General features: G+C 45.0%; 1 protein-coding gene across 1 annotated transcript in view; it reads left to right on the forward strand.

Moving 5' to 3' along the window:
• The window catches only part of LOC133036305 (uncharacterized), a 170,473-nt gene that overhangs the window by 61,229 nt on the left and 88,728 nt on the right, over nt 1-20,516 (forward strand). The window lies entirely within an intron of this gene.

Genomic DNA, 20,516 nt, shown 5'->3' on the forward strand with positions numbered 1-20,516 from the left:
TAAACCCAGTAGCAAAGCCAAAAGTGTACCCAAACCCGTACCATAAGACCTTAAAATTGGAACCAAAATCGGACTCCAAATCCGACCTAAACCACAATTGGGAGCCAGACCCGGATCCCAACCCAAACCTGGACTCGTGACCCGAACCCGAACCTGAACTCAGACATAAACATGGAACCAGACTAGGGACAGAGAACCAAAGTCAGGACCTAGAACTGCACCCCAGTCTCGATCCCGAACCCAAACTCAGAAATGGGACCTAGGACTTGAACCAGAACAAGACCGAGACCCGTGACCGTTATCTAGATCTTGACTCGGGATTTGGGTAATGGGGCCTTGAACAAACCAATAGTCGGTGTGTAGATCTACAACTCTGACTAGGACAAGAACCAAAACGAAGAACCAAACCCGAACCCAAACCTACACCTGGGACCCAAAATTAGAACCTGAACAAGAATCGGCGAAGCAGGACCCGAGCACAAGACTAGGACCGTGACAAAGACTTAGAACAAAACACAGACCTAGCCTCAGACCCAAACTGAGACTGGAACTCAGGCCCGAACACGGTCGTGTACCCAGACCGGAATTGAGACCCAAACCTGGACCTAAATCTTGGACCCGATCCCAAATACAGACTTAGACCTAGATAGGGATCTGAATAAGAACCTGGACTCAGAGCAAGACCCAGAGTGGGATCGAAATGTTGGACCTAGATCTGGAGCGAGATCTTGACCTAGACCCAAACTTGGACCCGCACTCGGGACCCAAACTTGGACCCGCACTCGGGACCCAGATCGGGGCCCAAACCTGTACACAAACCCGGACACAGACTTGAACCCGAACTCAAACCCACACCTAGAATCAGACCCAAAGCTGGACCCGGACCCGGACCCAAACTCGAACCTAGACCAGGATCAGATTCAAGGACTTAGACGCAGAACTGAATCCAGACTCAGATCGGGATTTGAACTTGGGACTCAGACCAGACCTAGACACAGGACGTGAACTCTGATCGGAACTGAAACCCAAACTCGAACTCAGAATTGCAAATGGAACTAGAACCGAACTAGGACTAGGACAAGGACCAAGACCTAAACCAAAACTCGAACCCAGATCAAAACCCAAACAGAGACCTAAACCTGAATCGAGCCTAGGACTCGAACCCGAACCTATACCGGGAACAAAACCCACAAACTAACTTGGACCTGGACCCAGAATCAGGATAGGGACCTGGACCCGAACCCAAACCTACACCTCGGACCCAAAATTAGAACCTGAACAAGAATCGCCGAAGCAGGACCCGAGAACAAGACTAGGACCGTGACCAAGACTTAGAACCGAACACAGACCTAGCCTCAGACCTAAATTGAGACTGGAACTCGGGCCCGGACACGATCGTGAACCCAGACAGGAACTGAGACCAAGACCTGGACCTAAATCTGGCACCTAATCCCAAACACAGACTTGAACCTAGATAGGGATCTAGATACGAACCTTGACTCAGACCTAGACCTAGAATGGGATCGAAATGCTTGACCTAAATCTGGACTGAGATCTTGACCCATACCCAAACTTGGACCCGCACTCGGCACCCCAACTTGGACCTGGACCCGAACCTAGACCCAGATCAGGGTCTAGACATGGACACAAACGAGGACACAGCCTCAGACCCGAAATAAAACCCACACCTAGAATTAGACCCAAAGCTAGACCTGTACCCAAACTCGAACCCACACCAGGATCGAAACCAAGGACATGGACTTAGAAATTAATCTAGACTCAGATCGGGAATGGAACTTGGGACTCGAACCTAACCTAGACCAAGACCTAGGAGGCGAACCCAAACCAAGAGCCTGATCTGGACCTAGACTGAGATCCTGACCCGAACCCAAACTCAGAACACGACTCGAACTCTAACCCGAACTGATCAAACCAAAACTCGAACTCAGAATCGCGAATGGAACTAGAACCGAACTAGGACTAGGACTAGGAACTAAAGCAAAAGCCGCACCGAGATAAAAACCGAGACAGAGACTTAAACCTGAACCGAGACTAGGACTCGCACCATAACCTAGACCGGGACCCAAACCCACACAATAACAGGGACGTGGACTCAGAATCAGGATAGGCACCTGGGAAACAAAACTAGGACCGCGACCTAGTACCCGACCCCGACCCGAAATTGAACCTAGGACCCACCTTCTGACCCGACACCAGAAATTGAACTAGATTGGGACCCGAGATTGGGATCTCGATCTGGAATAAGAGCTTGGATAAAAACCCGTAGTCATTCTGGATTTGGGACCCTGCCCTTGACCCGAACCCTGACAAGGACCCGAAGCCACACCCGGACCTGAACCCAGCCCCAAACCCAAAAGTGGACTTGAACCTGTACCATGTGACACAAAATTGGAACCAAAACTCGAAGTTGACCGAGATTGGAACTAGGACTTGGACTTGGAATCATAACTGAAAATGGACCTAAATCCAGAACCGTAACCCGACAAAGACCCGGACTCCAAATCGGACCTTGACGAGAATTAGGAGCCGGACGCGGATTCCAATAGAAACCTAGACTAAGGAACCGAACCCAAACCTGAACTCAGACCCAAACATGGAACCAGACTAAGAACAAAGAACCAGGGTTGGGACCTTGAACCGCACCCCAGTCTCGATCCCAAACCAAAACTCAGAAACGGGACCTAGTTACTGAACTAGAAGAAGACCGAGGCCTGTGACAGTTATGCAGATCTTGACTTGGGATTCAGGTAACGACGAATAGATCAGACAAATATTCGGTGTCTTGATTTAGGACTCAGACTAGGACCAGAACCCAGACGAAGGACCAAACCTGAACCCAAACCTAGACCTGGGACCCAAACCGGGTTTGGAACTAGGACTTGGACTTGGAATCATAACTGAAATTGGACATAGATCCAGAACCATAACTGGACCAGGACCCAGACTCCAAATCAGACCTAGACCCGAATTGGGAGCCGGACACGGATCCCAATAAAAACCTGGACTCGGGACCCGAACCTGAACTTAAACTCGGACACAAAAATGGAACCAGACTAGGGACACAGAACAAGGGTCGGGACCTAGAACCACACCCTAGTCTCAATCCCGAACCCAAACTTAAAAATAGGGACTAGGACCTGAACCAGAACCAGAACGAGACCCATGACGGTGATCCAGATCTTGACTCGGCATTTAGGGAACGGGGACTGGAATAGACCAGTAGTCGGTGTCTTGCTCTGGGACTGAGACTAGTACTAGAATATAGACGAAGAACCATACCCGAACCCAGAGCTAGACCTGGGACCAAAATTAGAACCTGAACAAGAATCGCCGAACCAGGACCCTAGAACAAGACTAGGACAATGACCAGGACCCGAACCCAGACCTAGAACTGAACACAGACCTTGCCTTAGACCCAAATTAGAACTCGGGCCTGGACACGGGCGTGTATCCAGACCAGAACTGAGACCCGGACCTGGACCAAAATCTAGGACCCGATCCCTAATACAGACTTGGACATAGATAGGGATCCGGATACGAACCTAGACTCGGACCATGACCTAGATTTGGATCGAAATGCTTGACCTAGATCTGGATCGAGATCCTAACCCAGACCCAAACTTGGACCCGCACTCGGGTCCCCAACATGCACCTGGACCTGAACCTAGACCCAGATCGGGGTTTAGACTTAGAAACAAACCCAGACATAGACTGAAACCCAAACTCAAACCCACACATAGAATCAGACCGAAAGCTAGACCCGGACTCGGACCCAAATTTGAACCCAGACCAGGATTAGAACAAGGGACTTAGACCCAGATCTGAAGCCAGACTAAGATTGGGATTGGAACTTCGGACTCGTACCGAACCTAGACGAAGACCCAGGGCGCAAATCCACACCCGAAGGCTGATATTGACCTAGAGTGCCATCCGGACCCGAACCCAAACCCAGACCAGGACCAGGACCAGGATCTAAACCCAAACCCAAAGCCAGATCGAAACCCAAAGAGTTACCTAAACCCGAACTGAGACTAAGACTCGAACCCGATCCTATACCGGGACCCAAACCCACACAATAATCGGGACCTGGACCCAGCATCAGGATAGGGACCTGGGAAACAGAACTACGACCGGGACCTAGTACCTGACCCAAACCTGAACTTGAATCTTAGACCCAGCTCGTGACCCGACACTAGAAATTGTGCCAGATTGGGACTCGAGTTCGGGATCCGGATCTGGGCAAAGGGATTGCACAAAAGCCGAACCCTGACAAGGACCCGAACCCACACCCGGACATGAGCCCAGCCCCAAGCCAAAAAGTTGACCTGAACCCCTACCCTGTGACACAAAATTGGAACAAAAATCGGAAGTTGACCGGGGCTGGAACTAGGACTTGGACTTGGAATCATAACTGAAATTGGAGCTAGATCCAGAACCGTAACCGGACCAGCACCCGGACTCAAAATTAGACCTAGACACGAATTGGGAGCCAGACCCGGATCCCAACCCAAAAATGGACTCGAGACCGCAACCCGAACCTAAACTCAGACCCAAACATGGAACCAGACTAGGGCCACAGAACCAGTGTCGGGACCTAGAACCGCACACTAGTCTCGATCCCGAAACTAAACTCAGAAATGGGACCTGGGACCTGAACCAGAATTAGACCGAGACCGTGACAGTGATCCAGATCTTGACTAGGGATTCGGGTAACGAGGCCTGGAACAGACCAGTAGACGTTGTATAGATCTGGGACTCAGACTAGGACCAGAACCCAGACGAAGAACCAAACCCTAACCCAGACCTAGACCTGGGACGCAAAATTAGAACCTGAACAAGAATCGCCGAACCAGGACCGTAGAACTAGAGTAGAACCGTGACAAGAACCCGGACTCAGACCTAGAAATGAACGCAGACCTACCGTCAAACCCACCCTGAGACTGGAACTCGGGCCCGGACACGGTCGTGTACCCAGACCGGAACTGAGACCCGAACTTGGACCTAAATCTTGGACCCGATCCCAAACACAGACTTATACCTAGATAGGGATTCAGATACGAACCTGGACTCAGACCAAGACCCAGACTGGGATCCAAATGTTGGACCTAGATCTAGAGCGAGATCTTGACCCAGACCCAAACTTTTACTCGCACTCGGGACCCCTACTTGGACCTAGACCCGAACCTAGACCCAGATTGGGGCAAAGACCTGGACACAAACCCAGACACAGACTTGAACCCAAACTCAAACCCACACCTAGAATCAGACCAAAAGCTGGATTCAGACCCGGACCCAAACTCGAACCCAGACAAGGATCAGAATCAAGGCCTTAGACCCAGAATTGAATCTAGACCCAGATCGGGATTGGAACTTGGAACTCAGACCCAACCTAGACCCAGGACGTGAACTTTGACCGGAACTGAAACCCAAACTCGAACTCAGAATCACAAATGGAACTAGAACCGAACTAGGACTAGGACCAGGACGAAGACCTAAACCCAAACTCGAACCCAGATCAAAACCCAGACAGAGACCTAAACCCGAACCGAGGCTAGGACTCGAACCTGAACCTATACCGGGACCGAAACCCACAATATAACTTGGACCTGGACCCAGAATCAGGATAGGGACCTTGGCAACAAAACTAGGACCGTGACCTAGTACCCAACCTAGACTCGAACTTGAACCTAGGACCCAGCTCGTGACCTGGCACCAGAAATGGAACCAGACTGCAACTCGAGATCGGGATCCGGATCTGGACCCAGGGCTTGGACAATACCCGTAGTCGGTGTCTGGATTCGGGACCCACCCCTTGACTCGAACGGTGAAAAGCACTCGAACCCACACCCGGGACCTGAACCCAGTCGCAAAGCCAAAAGTGGACCCAAACTCGTACCTTAAGACCTTAAAATTTGAACCAAAATCGGACTCCAAATCCGACCTAAACCAGAATTGGGAGCCAGACCCGGATCCCAACAAAACTTGGACTCGGAACCCGAACCCGAACCTGAACTCAGACACAAACATGGAACCAGACTAGGGACAGAGAACTAGCGTCAGGACCTAGAACTGCACCCCAGTCTCGATCCGAAACCCAAACTCAGAAATGGGACCTAGGACCTGAACAAGAACTAGACCGAGACCCGTGACAGTGATATAGATCTTGACTTAGGATTCGGGTAACGAGGCCTAGAACAGACCAGTAGTAGGTATCTAGATTTGGGACTCAAATTAGGACCAGAACCAGGACCTAGAACCAAACCCAAACCCAAACCTATACTTGGGAGCCAAAATTAGAACCTAAAAAAGAATCGCCGAACCAGGACCCTAGAACAAGACTAGAACCGTGACCAGGACGCGGACCCAGACATGGAACCGAACACATACCTAGCCTCAAACCCAAACTGAGACTGGAACTCGGGCCTGGACACGGTCATTTACCCAGACCGGAACTGAGACCAGAACTTGGACCTAAATCTGGGACCCGATCCCAAACATAGACTTGGACCTAGATAGGGATCCAGATACGAACCTTGACTCGGACCAAGGCCCATACTAGGATTGAAATGGTGGACCTAAATCTGAACAGAGATCCCTACCCAGACCCAAACTTTGACCCGCACTCGGGACCCCAACTTGGACCTTGACCCGAACCTAGACCCAGATCGGGGTCCAGACCTGAACACAAACTCGGACAGAGAATCAGACCCAAACTAAAACCCACACCAAGAATCAGACCCAAAGCTAGACCCGATCGTGGACCCAAACTCCGACCAAACCTAGACCAAGACCCAGGATGCGAACCGACACCCGGAGCATGATCAGGACCTAGACTGAAATACGGACCCGAACCCAAACTCAGACCAGTACTCGAACTCTGACCTGAACTCAAACCCAAACTCGAACTCAAAAACGCAAATGGATCTAGTATCGAACTAGGACTAGGACTATGACAAAGAACTAAACCAAAACCCGAACAAAGATCAAAACCCAGACAGAGAACTAAACTCGAACAGAGACTAGGACTCAAACCCGAACCTAGACTGGGATCCAAACCCACACAATAACTGTGACTAGGACCCAGAATCAGAATAGGGACCTCGGAAACAGAACTAGGACCGGAACCTAGTTACCGACCCAGACCCGAACTTGAAGCTAGGACCCACCTTGTGACCAGGCACCAGGAAACGAACAGGACTGCGACCCTAGATTGGGATCGGGATTTAGACACAGGGCTTGGACAAAACACGTAGTCGGTGTCTGGATTTGGCACCCAGCCCGGGACCTGAACGCTGACAACTTGCTTAGGGCTGGTCCCAAAGCCGAAAGTGGACCCGACCCAAACCCGAACCCAGACCTGGACCTGGGACACAAAATTAGAACCTGAATAAGAATCGCCGAAAAAGGACCCTAGAACAAGACTAGGACCTTGACGAAGACCCGAACCAAGACCTAGAACCGAACAGAGACCTAGCCTCAGACCCAAAGTGACAATGGAACTCGAGCCCAGACACAGTTGTTTACCCAGACCGGAACTGAGACCCAGACCTGGACCTAAATCTGGGACCCCATTCCAAACACAGACTTGGACCTAGATAGGGATCCGGATACGAACCTGGACTCGGACCAAGACCAAGACCCAGACTGTGATCGAAATGCTGGACCTAGATTTGGACCGAGATCCTGACCCAAACCCAAACTTGGACCCGCACTTGGGACCCCAACTTGGACCTAGACCCGAACCTCGATCTCGATCGCGGTCCAGGCTTGGACACAAACCTGGACAGAGACACAGACCCGAACTCAAATGCACACGTAGAGTCAGACCCAAAGATAGACCCGGACCCAGACCCTCACTCGAACCCTGACCAGGATCAGAACCAAGGACTTAGACCCAGAACTGAATCCAGACTCAGATCGGGATTGGAACTTTGGAGTCGGACCAATCCTAGACCAAAACCCTCACGCGAACCCACACCCGGAACCTAATCTGGACCTACCCTGAAATCTAGACCCGAATCCAAACTCAGACCAGGACTCGAACTCTGACCTGAACTCAAACCCAAACTCGAACTCAGAATTGCAATTGGAACTAGAACTGAACTAGGACTAGGACAAGGACCAGGACCTAAACCGAAACCCAAACCCAGATCAAAACCCAAACAGATACCTAAACCCGAACCGAGACTAGGACTCGAACCCGAACCTAGACCAGGACCAAACCCACACAATAATCGGGACCTGGACCCATAATAAGGATAGGGACCTGGGGAAAAGAACTAGGACCGGGTCTAGTACCAGCTCGTGACTAGGCACCAGAAATGGAACAAAACTGCAACACGAGATTGGGATCCGGATGTGGACCTATGGCTTGGACAAAACCCGTCGTCGCTGTCTGGATTTGGGACCCAACCCTGGACCCAAACCCTAACAAGGACCGAACACACACCCGGACCCGATCCCGTACTTTATGACCGAAAATTGCAACCAAAACCGGAAGTTGTCGCGAGTGGACCTAGGACATGGACTTGGAATATAAATTGAAATTGGTCCTAGATCCAGAACCGTAACTGGACTAGGACCCAGACTCCAAATTAGACCTAGACCCAAATTTGGAGCCGAAACCGGATCCCAACCCAAACCTGGACTCAAGACCCGAACCCGAACATGAACTCAGACCAAAACATGGAACCAGACTAGAGAAACAGAACCAGCTTCGGGACATAGAACTGCACACCAGTCTCGATCCCGAACCCAAACTCATAACTGAGACCTGGGACCTGAACCAGAACAAGACCGAGACCCGTGACAATGATCCAGATCTTGACTCGGGATTCGGGTAGCTGGGACTGGAACAGACTAGTAGTCGGTGTCTAGATCTGGACTTAAACTAGGACTAGAACCCAGAAGAAGAACCAAACCCGAACCCAGACCTAGAACGTGGACCCAAAATTAGAACCTGAACAAGAATCGCCGAACCAGGACGCTAGAACAAGACTAGGACCGTGACCAGGACCCGCACCTAGACCTAGAACCGAACACAGAACTAGCCCAAACCCTGACAAGGACCCGAACCCACAGCCGGACCTGAACCCGGTCCCAAACCCAAAAGTGGACCCAAACCGGTACCTTGTGACCCAATATTGGAACAAAAACCAGAAGTTAACTTGAAATGGAACTAGGACTTGGACTTGGAATCATAACTGAAACTAGACCTAGATCCAGAATCATAACCGGACTTGGACCCGGACTCCAAATCAAACCTAGACTCAAATTGGGAGCTGGACCCGGATCCCCATTCCAAACGTGGACTCGGGACCCGAACCTGAACCTGAACTCAGACCCAAACTGAGAAATGGGACCTCGGACCTGAACCTGAACCAAACCGAGACCTGTGACCGTTATCTAGATCTTGACTCGGGATTCGGGTAACGGGGCCTTGAAGAGACCAATAGTCGGTGTCTAGATCTGTGACTCAAACTAGGACCAGATTCCAAACGAAGAACCAAACCCGAACCCAAACCTAGACCTAGGAGCAAAAATTAGAAAATGAACATGAATCACCGAACCAAGACCCTAGAACAAGACTAGGACCGTGACCAGCACCCGGACCCAGACATAGAATCGAACACAGACCTAGCCTCAGACCCAAACTGAGACTGGAACTCTGGCCCGGACACGGTTGTGTACCCAGACCGGAACTGAGACCCAAACTTGGACCTAAATCTTGGATCCGATCCCAAACACAAACTTGGAGGTAGATAGGGATCCTCATAAGAACCTAGACTCAGACAAAGACCCAGACTGGGAACGAAATGCTGGACCTAGATCTGGACCGAGATCTTGACCTACACCAAAATGTGGACCCGCAATCGGGACCCCAACTTGGACCTGGACCCGAACCTAGACCCAGATCGGGGTCGAGACATGGACACAAACCCGAACACTGACTCAGACCCAAACTCAACCGCACACCTAGAATCAGACCCAATGCTAGAACCGGACCCGGACCCAAACTCGAACCCTGACCACGATCAGAACCAAGGACTTAGACCCAGAACTGAAACCAAACTAAGATCGGAATTGGAACTTGGGACTCGGACCCAACCTAGACCGAGACCCAGGACGCGAACCCACACCCGGAGCCTGATTTGGACATAGACTGAAATTCGGACCCGAACCCAAACTCAGACTAGGACTCGAACTCCGACCCGAACTCAAAACCAAACTGGAACTCAAAATTACCAACGGAACTAAAACCGAGCTAGCACTAGGACAAGGTGTTGGAAATATATTTTACCAGGAACTTAGATCTACTCACAAGTATGTTGATTTCACAACGTAAAATTGTACTTCTAAAACGATGAACTAAACACATAAAAGTTAAGAATAACTTACAGTGATGGTAGCGGAATAAAATGTCTCCTTCCACTCAGATCTCTAACCCTTGATTCCTGTCTATAGCAGAGTATAATCAAGATCTGAGCCCGAAAGTTCTTCAGTAGGATGTGATCCTTCACAGTCTTCCAAACTATGATGAGGTACTGAGTGATGTGTGTGGGAACTTCTCTCTCACTAGGATTTTCGAAATTCTCTCTAGTTTTTCTCTCTTGATTTCGTGTGACACAATGCAAAGAAAAAGCTTGTAAAAGCATACAAGGAGTAGAGAGAAAGGGTGGCTATAAATAGGAAAAGGGAAGAGCACAACTTTCCAAATAAACAGTTTCCTCTTTTTCTGTGTAATTGAATAACTGCCTTATTTAGTGTGATCCACCACTTTCCTATTTAGGCTAGGCTTTGATTAGCAATTACATGCCAATTTAAATTGAAAATAATAATTGGGAAACATGCAAAGGGTGGCTGGCCATGGTGTGTATGGGCCTCACTGGAATTTTGCAGTTTCCTCAATTTTATTTCTATTTCTCCAAAATGCCATTTTTCCAATTCCAATCTTTTTTAAATTCCAAAACTAATTATTTAAAAACTAAAATAGATTATTAAATAATATTGCCATTTAAAATAATTATTAATTAGACATGCAAAGTCTCTTAATTAATAATTAAACCTAGAAACACTCCTATTTACAATTGCATCCTTAAACTGTGAGAATTCACAAATTAGACATAGTCTAACTTTTAGAATTATAATTGATTAATCATAAATCAATTACAGAGTCTTACAAACAGTATAGTCTCAACTAAATGGGGACCATGGATCTATATGCTGAGCTTCCAATAAGTTGAACCGATTTACGAAGTAAATCCCTAACTTATTAATTCCTTGTTGAATCCATTCTTAGAACTTGGAATCGCACTCTCAGATTTATATAGAGCATATCATATGTTTCACGATATCAATATGCTATCTCATTTAACCATTGTTATAATCTTAATGTGATTTAGAGATCCTCAATATAGATGATTTACATCGAGATGGGACCAATTTACCGTTTACACCCCTCAATGTATTTTGCCCCTTTGCACACTTAGTTACCTGCAAATGATGTTTTAGTGATCTAATATAAGTCACTGAAACAAGAGCTCATCCATTTACTTCTATTTAACTAAGCTCAAAAGGAATCATCACTTTACTTCTATACACTAGTAGAAACTATAGATTTCAATATTTATGTTCAGCACTCCCACTCAGTTATGCTATCATGTTCCCAAAATATACGTATCATCCTGACCTGAAAGGTAGGCTTAACTAATAAATCAAAGAACATGAATAGCACTCCTGAGATTGAGCCTAAGCATATCAGGATTTAGATTCTCTTAATCTAAGATCAACTTCTGACATTGACTTGGAAAGATACAACGGTAAGTTTACAATATCTTTGACCAAGTGTAAGTGTACTTCATCGCTGATTATCACATCAGTGTAAATCCAAAACACTGATGAACAGGGACCAAATCTTTTGAATCATATAATCACAATCACATTCCACTGTATTGACAATACTGTAATTGTGAATAACTATATGTTCTGGATTTAACTGATTTTGTGCATATATCAAGTATATATATTAAACCATAAACATGTAACATACATGTAATCATAAATCACTTCAAAATTCTAAATTGACAACTAATCAGATTGTAATGGGTTTTATTTAGGGCACAAAACCCAACAAACTCCCACTTGCACTAACATAAAAAAAGTTGTGCATTACAATCAATCTTTTGCCTCGATCCTCTGATCAAGTGTAGTATATTTGAATCCACCCATATATCTGGAACCAGGTTCATAAAACTTATGAAACCTCCTTAACTATATGCTTTACTCATCAAGGGATACTGAAATCCTTACTGCCCATTAAGTACATCTGAACAAACAGAAGACATATCTCTCAAATTTTAAAATTTGGAATTGAGATAATGCAGTGTAGAATTTTCTTCAGTAAAATAACTTTCTGGTAATTTCGAATTTACAAAGTTATGTCTTCTCTGATGAAGCTTGAATTATTATAGATGGGTTTTTACACTCTTCTATAATGATTCCTCCACCCCCAGAGTAACCACCATCTCATAATTCTTAATGAGTCGGTGTGGATATTGGGATCACTAATGCATAGTTCCTTAATAACATATAGGTCACTTTTATAAATCTTTCTTGATTGTCCCCTAATGTTCCCCATTTGATTACATCTCAGATGGCTCCCACTCAATAGCATATGTCTGGTTAGAAGCTTTTAACCTTTTACTATTGTTTCTGGGAACATCTCATTGTGACATATTATCTTATTCTGAAACTATAAGTTTCTCTAAGACTAGGTCAACAAAATAGCAGTCTAGTATTTGAAGTGTAAAATACTTGCTAGAGATTTAAGCAATCAAATCAAGATACCATAAAATGTTATGAGGATTAGAAATCTTGAATCAAGTCTTTCGAATAGACTATGCAACAATTCTTGTATCTTATTCTCATTATTCTGATAAGTTATTTCTACCCATGTGAATGGTTAGACTTATTTTTATCAGAGGTGTTCTTAAGTTCCTATCACAATTATCAACCAAATGAAGATGGGTAAAGAATTTTAATATTCTCCCACTCAACTATATCCAATCACTTTAATGGTATCATTAATTATTACAACAGTAAATGTAAATTGGAACATATAATCAAGATAAAGGATATATTCTGATAATATCTAATTTATTATATTATTTCCATGTTTAAAACTATGTGTCACAAAGGGTACTGTGGAATAAATTCCACCCCTATGTTTATAGAGATTATGATCCACCCCTAAAGGCTGTAAATCCCTAAGTGTGATAGAGAGTCTGTGGAGTTGAATATAATCGAGAGTTCATTAGATATAAAAGATCGTTGAACTGCATATTATTCTTAACTTTTCTCCACCCCTATCAGATCAAAAGATCCTTTTATTAAACAAATTCTCAAATAATTGTTTTAGAACTAACAACTATTCATAAACATAGAAATAATTTCTAGTGTTTATGTATTAATCACTCTATAAGGAGTTTAAATACCTTTAGAATTTGTATCAATAATAAAAACACATACACATACAAACATAATAAATATAACAATTGGTAATAGAAAGATAAAGTACTGAAGCTCAATTCATACATTGCAATTTATTTAAAAAAAATTCTTTATTATAAACCAAAAAAAAGTGTTTGCAATATTATGAGAACCAAACAGGGAATAAAATCCCAAAACTTGAAATCCAAATTGTTTGAAAAACTATTAATTGAAAAAAAAAATTAGCTTCTTCTTTATCGTAGACGATCTCCTTCCACCATCCAGCTTTCTAATCCAACTCGCTAAGACAGCATCCGAGTTTAAGAAGCTTGAGCTATAAGAAGAATCATAAACAAGGTTAGTAGTCCAGAATTAATAATCCAAAAGGATAATAATTCACTAAAACACATCAGTTTATAAAGAAAATACCTTGTTTCTTTGCGAGAAACTTAGGACATTGGGATTTCCAATGGCCTTTCTCATTGCAGTAGAAACACTTTCCTTTTGGTGTATCACCAGAAGCTCCAGCCTTTTTGTTCTTAGCTGCTTTCGCAGCTTGAGCTCGCTTGTTGGCATTTTTCCACTTCTTCTTATGATTGGATTTGGAAGTAGAAGCAACATGTGCCTCAGGATTACTCGTCTTATTACCATTTCCAGAATTCTGAGGTTTATTCCCTCTTTTCTTGGGACCTCCAATCAAATTTTCATATGTCTGAAGGTCATTGACTAAAGTATGAAAGTCTTGTTCCTTCTTATTCATGACATAATATTATGTGTAGGGCAGAAAATCTGGAGTCAGACTATTCAAGATGAGACTTACTTGAGTAGTCTGATCCATTTCAGCACCATGATTTTGGGCTTCCTAGAAATAACTAGCCATCTGAAGAAGGTGATCACGCACATTCTGATGGGGTTCCATCCGTGCGTTGATGAATTTCTTAGTCACGTCAAAACGAGACTGGATAGATGCCATACCGAATAGCTCAGTTAACTGCGTCATGATTTCTGCAGCCGTGATAGTGTTTGCAAATCTTGTTTTCAAGGTGTCAACCATGCTGGAAAGCATAAAGTAACGAGCTTTATTGTTAGCATTCTGCCAACGCTCGAACTTCTCTTTCACAGTTTTGGTTGCATTGTCACTTGGCTGCTCAGGGGACGGCTCAGTCAACACAAACGATGCACTTTCACCTATGAGAGCAATGTTAATGTTCTCTCTCCACTTTGGGAAGTTAGACCCATTTAGCTTATTTTCAGTTAAGAGTGACAACATGGGATTCGACATTGCAATTCAGGATACTACAAGATAACACATAGATATCAATTATGGTTTAACACAAAATCTTATTCAGAAATTATTAGTATATAGCAAGTAGGAATGACTAGAGAAAATACAAAAAAAAATTCAATCCTAAATAATTTCCAAGGTTTTCAACAAACTGATATCAGTGTCCCGTTTAGGCGAGAGTCAAAGCTACCATCCCTTGAATAGAGTTGTCAGCTCATCTAATATGACAAACATTCTAGCAACCTTTTATTCGATCGAAAAGAGAACCCGACGCTGTCCCATTTAGGCGAGAGTCAAGGTCATTCTTATTTCATGAGCTTCTACCATTGTTTCATACGTTTGTAAGACTTATACAGTAGCCGCCATTAGGGTGATCAATACTAATATAAAACACTTACAAACATACTTACCTTTCGAGACTAAACGGCGCTAACTTGCTAATGAACGTTCCTCCATTAGGGAGGATTACTCACTAAAACAATAGCTATGTAAAACCAACAATGGAGATCGAATATCTTAAAATAATAAAGCTCATTATTTAAAAATGTATTTTCTTCTATTATTTATTTATTTTAAATCTATATATATATTTATTAAATTTTAAATTTAGAATAAAATCTAAATAAAATTTAATTTAATATTTGTAAAATTAAACCTAGATGGTTAAGAAAATAAAATGAATTATTTCCATCTTAGTATTAACTTTCCAACAAATATTAAAAAAAAATTACTTAATTTAAGTTGTATTAATTTAAATTAATTTGCAACTCAAATTAAAATTTTCTACAAATATATATATATTGTATTTCCAAAATAAATATATCAAACTTTACTTAGAAAAAATACTTGAACCAAAAATATTATCTATCTAGATTTTCTTGACTAATTAATCCAATTCTAATAATATATTTCAGTTCCTTTATTTTAAATTAATCATTAAATGAAAAGATCATTGATTTAAGTTGATTCAAAATTAATTAAAATAATTAATTTACAACTTCAATCTATCTTTTAAGATAAATTAAAAATCATCTTGCATAATTAAATGCAATTTTGAAGAAAATGATTAATAAAATATTTTTTGAAAATTATTCAAATTTAAATTGTTATGGAAATACCCAACTTAAAATAATTTTCTTATTTAATTAAATATCATGAAAATAACAATACCTAAGTATCATTATGAAAATCAACTTAGATATTTAATTTTCAATTTAATTAAATGTATTAAATTCAGGAAATAAATAATTAAGTATAGAGAAGGCTTAATCATTAATTTCCAATTTAATATAAGGAAAAATATCCTTAATTGAATTGTACCTCTTGCCCCTGAATTCGCCCAAAATACGTGGACCAGTCGAAAAGGGACACGTGGATCGGATAACTTGTAAATATTTGATAAGTCTTTGTGCGCCACAAGGAAGCACCCTGGGTATGGGACCCAGAGGAGTCACCCTGAGTACAAGGTACTACCGGAAGCTCGCATAGCATGAAGCCTCTCCGGGATGTGTCAGGCCCCTCCTGAGTAATCAAGTCGCATTTAATGCCGCATGGGAGGAAGCGTGTTGGGACTGTAACACGCAATAAAGTCTGACGGCACAACCCCCAAACAGCAGTGCTGCAGTAATGATCATTTAAGTCTAGCGACAGCTACTCTGTGAAGAGTCACGTCAATCACAAGGCAAAAAGGACATTCCTCATAAAAACCCTACAGCGCATAGGGATTTGACCATGCATCACCCATGGTATATTCATTGGGAATACCCAACTTTATGGATACTTACAGATACATTTGTAAGAACAATCCTAGGGATCACCCCACCAAAACACTATAAATACCTCCTCAAAGCTCATTTAATGGGGTCGAGAATCTTGGGTTGCATAAGAGCAAGAAGAGAAAATACTCACCAAGAACATTCTCTTTATTTATGAGGAGAACATTCTCTCAAGTGTGGAATCTGTATTAAATACATCCATTAATAACAAAGACTTGTGGACTAAGGCTCATTAACGCCCCAACCACGTAAAAATCCTCATCTCGCTTTGTTGCTCCAGAATTCGCCCAAAATACGTGGACCAGTCGAGAGGGGACACGTGGATCAGATAACTTGGAAAGATTTGCTAAGTCTTTGTGTGCCACCAAGAAGCGCTGTTAGCATGGGTCCCGGAGGAGGCATCCGGAGTACAAGGTACTCCAGGAAGCTAGTATAGCGTGAAGGCTCTCCGGGACATGTCAGGTCTCTCCCGAGCAATCAAGTCGCATTTAATGCTGCATGGGAGGAAGCGTGTTGGGACTGTAACACGCAATAAAGTCTGACAGCACAACCCCCAAACAGCAGCGCTACAGTAATGATCATTTAAGTCTAGCGACGGCTACTTTGCGAAGAGTCACGTCAATCACAAGGCAAAAAGGACATTCTTCATAAAAGCCCCACAGCACCTAGGGATTTGACCATGCATCACCCATGCTATATTCATCGGAAATGCCCAGCTTTATGGATACTTACAGACACATGTGTAAGGACAATTCTAGGGATTACCCCACCAAAATACTATAAATACCCCCTCAAAGCTCATTTAATGGGGTCGAGGATCTTGGGTTGCAAAAGAGCAAGAAGAGAAAATACTCACCAAGAACATTCTCTGTATTTATGAGAAAGACATTCTCTCAAGTGTAGAATCTCCATTAAATACATCCATTAATAACAGAGGCTCGTGGACTAAGGCTCATTAACGCCCCAACCACGTAAAAAATCTTCATCTCACTTTCTTACAGCTCTTTATTATAATCATATTTTAATAGTTGCCGAAAACCTCGGTCAACACGCTTTCTTACAGCTCACTACTATAATCATATTTTAATAGTTGCCGAAAATCTCGGTCAACATTTTGGTGCTTTCATTGAGAGCTGAGGAAAGCTGCTACATAACACGCATTTTACTTCACAAGAATGGTGGAGACAAGAAGTACACGTCATCCTCGCCCTCTGGAAGATGCTCAAGATCCAAATGAGGAAGATGTGGCCTCAAGAGCGGTAGAGGAGTCCGAGGAAGAAGAAGAAGAAATAGTCCCCGACGAGAACTACGAGGAAAACCTCGACGAGTATGCCTACGACGGAGGAAGTTACTCAGAGCTGGTGCTCCTCAGACAAAAAGCTATCGATCATGAAGCCGAGATCGAAGCTCAGAAAGTGCAAAACCAAAAAATGCAGGAAGTGATGCTAGCCATGCAGAAAGCCATGGAGGCAGCTGGTATTCACGTGCACCCCAAGGCAATGGCCGCTGGGCTCGACGGAGAGCCAGCGACGTCTTCGCCTAATTCCCAGCAGCGAAAACCTAGGGAGCATAGCCCTATAAGGCACCCTGCTGAGGAAAATCAAACAAAAAACCCTACTTCTACCCCTGGGCGAAAGAAAAAGGTGCAGGATCCGCGAAGGGTCCGCTCAGATTTCCCTAAAGGGAAAGGTCCGCAGAGGGGCAAGCCCCAAAGAGGGAGTCTTGGCCCTCAGGATCGAGGGGACCGGAAAAGCGTTTCGTGCACCAGAACCGAGGGGTAGAGGAAGAAGAGGATAGAGATGTCCTCCCATTGATCCGAGAAATCAAATCAATGGGAATCAAGGTGACCTCCGGATCACCTTGACCAAAAAAGATACGAGCCGTGGTTTCCTCGGGTACGTTAAACGAAGGGATTATGGCGGAACTTGCCATACTTCGAAAAGACATTGCTCGAGTCTCCCGGAGGCAGAAGGGAGACGACTCCGACTCGGACAGCGAGGATCGGGAGCCGTGTGCCAAGCATATCCTGGAGGCGGAGCTCCCTAAAAACTTCAAGATGCCCGAAATGGCAGCATATACTGGGAACTCCGATCCCAGTGACCACCTATCACGGTTCAACCGTGTCATGACAGTCATGCGGGTCAGCAATGACCCCAAATGCCTGTGCTTCCCCCTCGCTCTGAGTGGATCAGCGGAGGAATGGTTCAAAAAGCTGGAACCAGGATCCGTGGGTTGTTGGAACAAACTCCAAACCAACTTCCGGAGAAAGTTTGTTGGCGCCAGAAAGGTTAACTTGGAGGTTAGTGCCTTGACCAACATCAAGCAACTGCCCACCGAGACCTTGAAGAATTACATCAAGAGGTTCTGAGAGGAAGCCTCGAAGACCAAGAAGGTTGATGACGGACAACAGCTTGCACTTCTCCAAGCAGGAATCCGCACTGGGACTCCCTTCTGGAATGAATTGCAGCAAGAAGGTGCTGCTAGCCTCCAGGACTTCCAGAAAAGGGTCCAGAAGTATATTAACCTCGAAGAAGCCCAGATCGTGGCTTATGGAGGCTATTATCCCACCGGGATAGCAGGATACATGCCAGGAGTGTCGCCCTCGGGTACTGCCCCGACCGCGACTGCACAAGTGAGTGGCATACAGTTCTCTGCTACTCCCGGGTACAGCCAGGGCCAAGCCTTGGCACCAGCATCTTCCCATTACGGCAACCCGTCCGGGGTGAATGGACGAGCTCCTTCACAGGCTTCCCCGACTGCTAGCTTAACAGGCCCTACCCAGGGGTCGAGGAGCAAAAGGTCCTCCAAGGGCAGCACCCGAACGGGAGAGAACCGCCAGAAGAAGGGGTACACACCCCAATATACTCAATACATAGAGCTCACGGACTCCCAGGAACGTGTGTACTTTGCCACTAGGCAAAATACGCACTACCGGAGACCACAGCCGTTGTACAAAGACAGTTCCCGGAGAGATCCGAGTAAAAGATGCGAGTACCACAACGACATTGGTCATAGCACCAATGAATGTAAGAATCTCAAAGACGAGATTGAAAATCTAATCCGCTTGGGCCACCTCTATGAGTGGATCAAAAATAGGTTGCCCCACCTTAATCCAGGGCAGGTGGCCGGGGGTATGCCTCCAGCTGCTCCCGCAGGTGACACCCAGCATATTCCCGGGCTACCGCCCCGGCCTAATGGGCGGGTAGCCATGAACTTCGAAGGTCCCCATATCGGAGGAAACACTCGCAAGGAGCGAAAATGATATGCCGAGGCCGCGAAACACAATGAGGTGTGGGAGGTTACTCAACTCCCAGCTCAAAGGCCTCAGCTAATGGACGAGCCCATAACGTTCACGGAAGAAGACGCCAAGACGGTGCGTTTTCCTCACCACGACCCACTGGTCATAGAGACCCCCATCGCAAATAAAGTAGTGGCTAGGGTCTTAATTGACAATGGGAGTTCCGTGAACCTGCTCTTCAAAGAAGCCTTCACCGCGATAGGATTGACCGACCGGGACCTCTCGCCTAGTGGGTCACAGCTCACGGGGTTTAACGGGACGACGCTTATCCCGATGGGAAAAGTAAGGCTCCCGGTTACCTTGTGCCCGGATACCCCCCAGAGCACATTTAAATATTGCACCTTCGTGGTGGTAGACTGTCTGACAGCCTACAATGCGATCCTTGGCCGGCCGGCCCTAGTAGACTTTGGTGCAATTACTTCAATCCGACACTTGTGCCTAAAATTCCCTACACAGGAGGCCGGAGTCGGAACTGTGAGGGGAAATCAAGGAGAAGCCAGGCAGTGTTACAATGTTGCCACCCACCTACCTGTACTCATGGTCCGGGGGTCTCCTGAGATAGAAAAGGCTGAAGAGGATGAGTTGGATCCTCGCATAGGATCCGAAAGGGTCGTGGAACCAATGGAGGACGTCGAAGAAATACCAGTGT

The sequence above is a fragment of the Cannabis sativa genome, chromosome 3 (assembly GCF_029168945.1).
Source record: "Cannabis sativa cultivar Pink pepper isolate KNU-18-1 chromosome 3, ASM2916894v1, whole genome shotgun sequence".
NCBI classification, from domain to species: Eukaryota; Viridiplantae; Streptophyta; class Magnoliopsida; order Rosales; family Cannabaceae; genus Cannabis; species Cannabis sativa.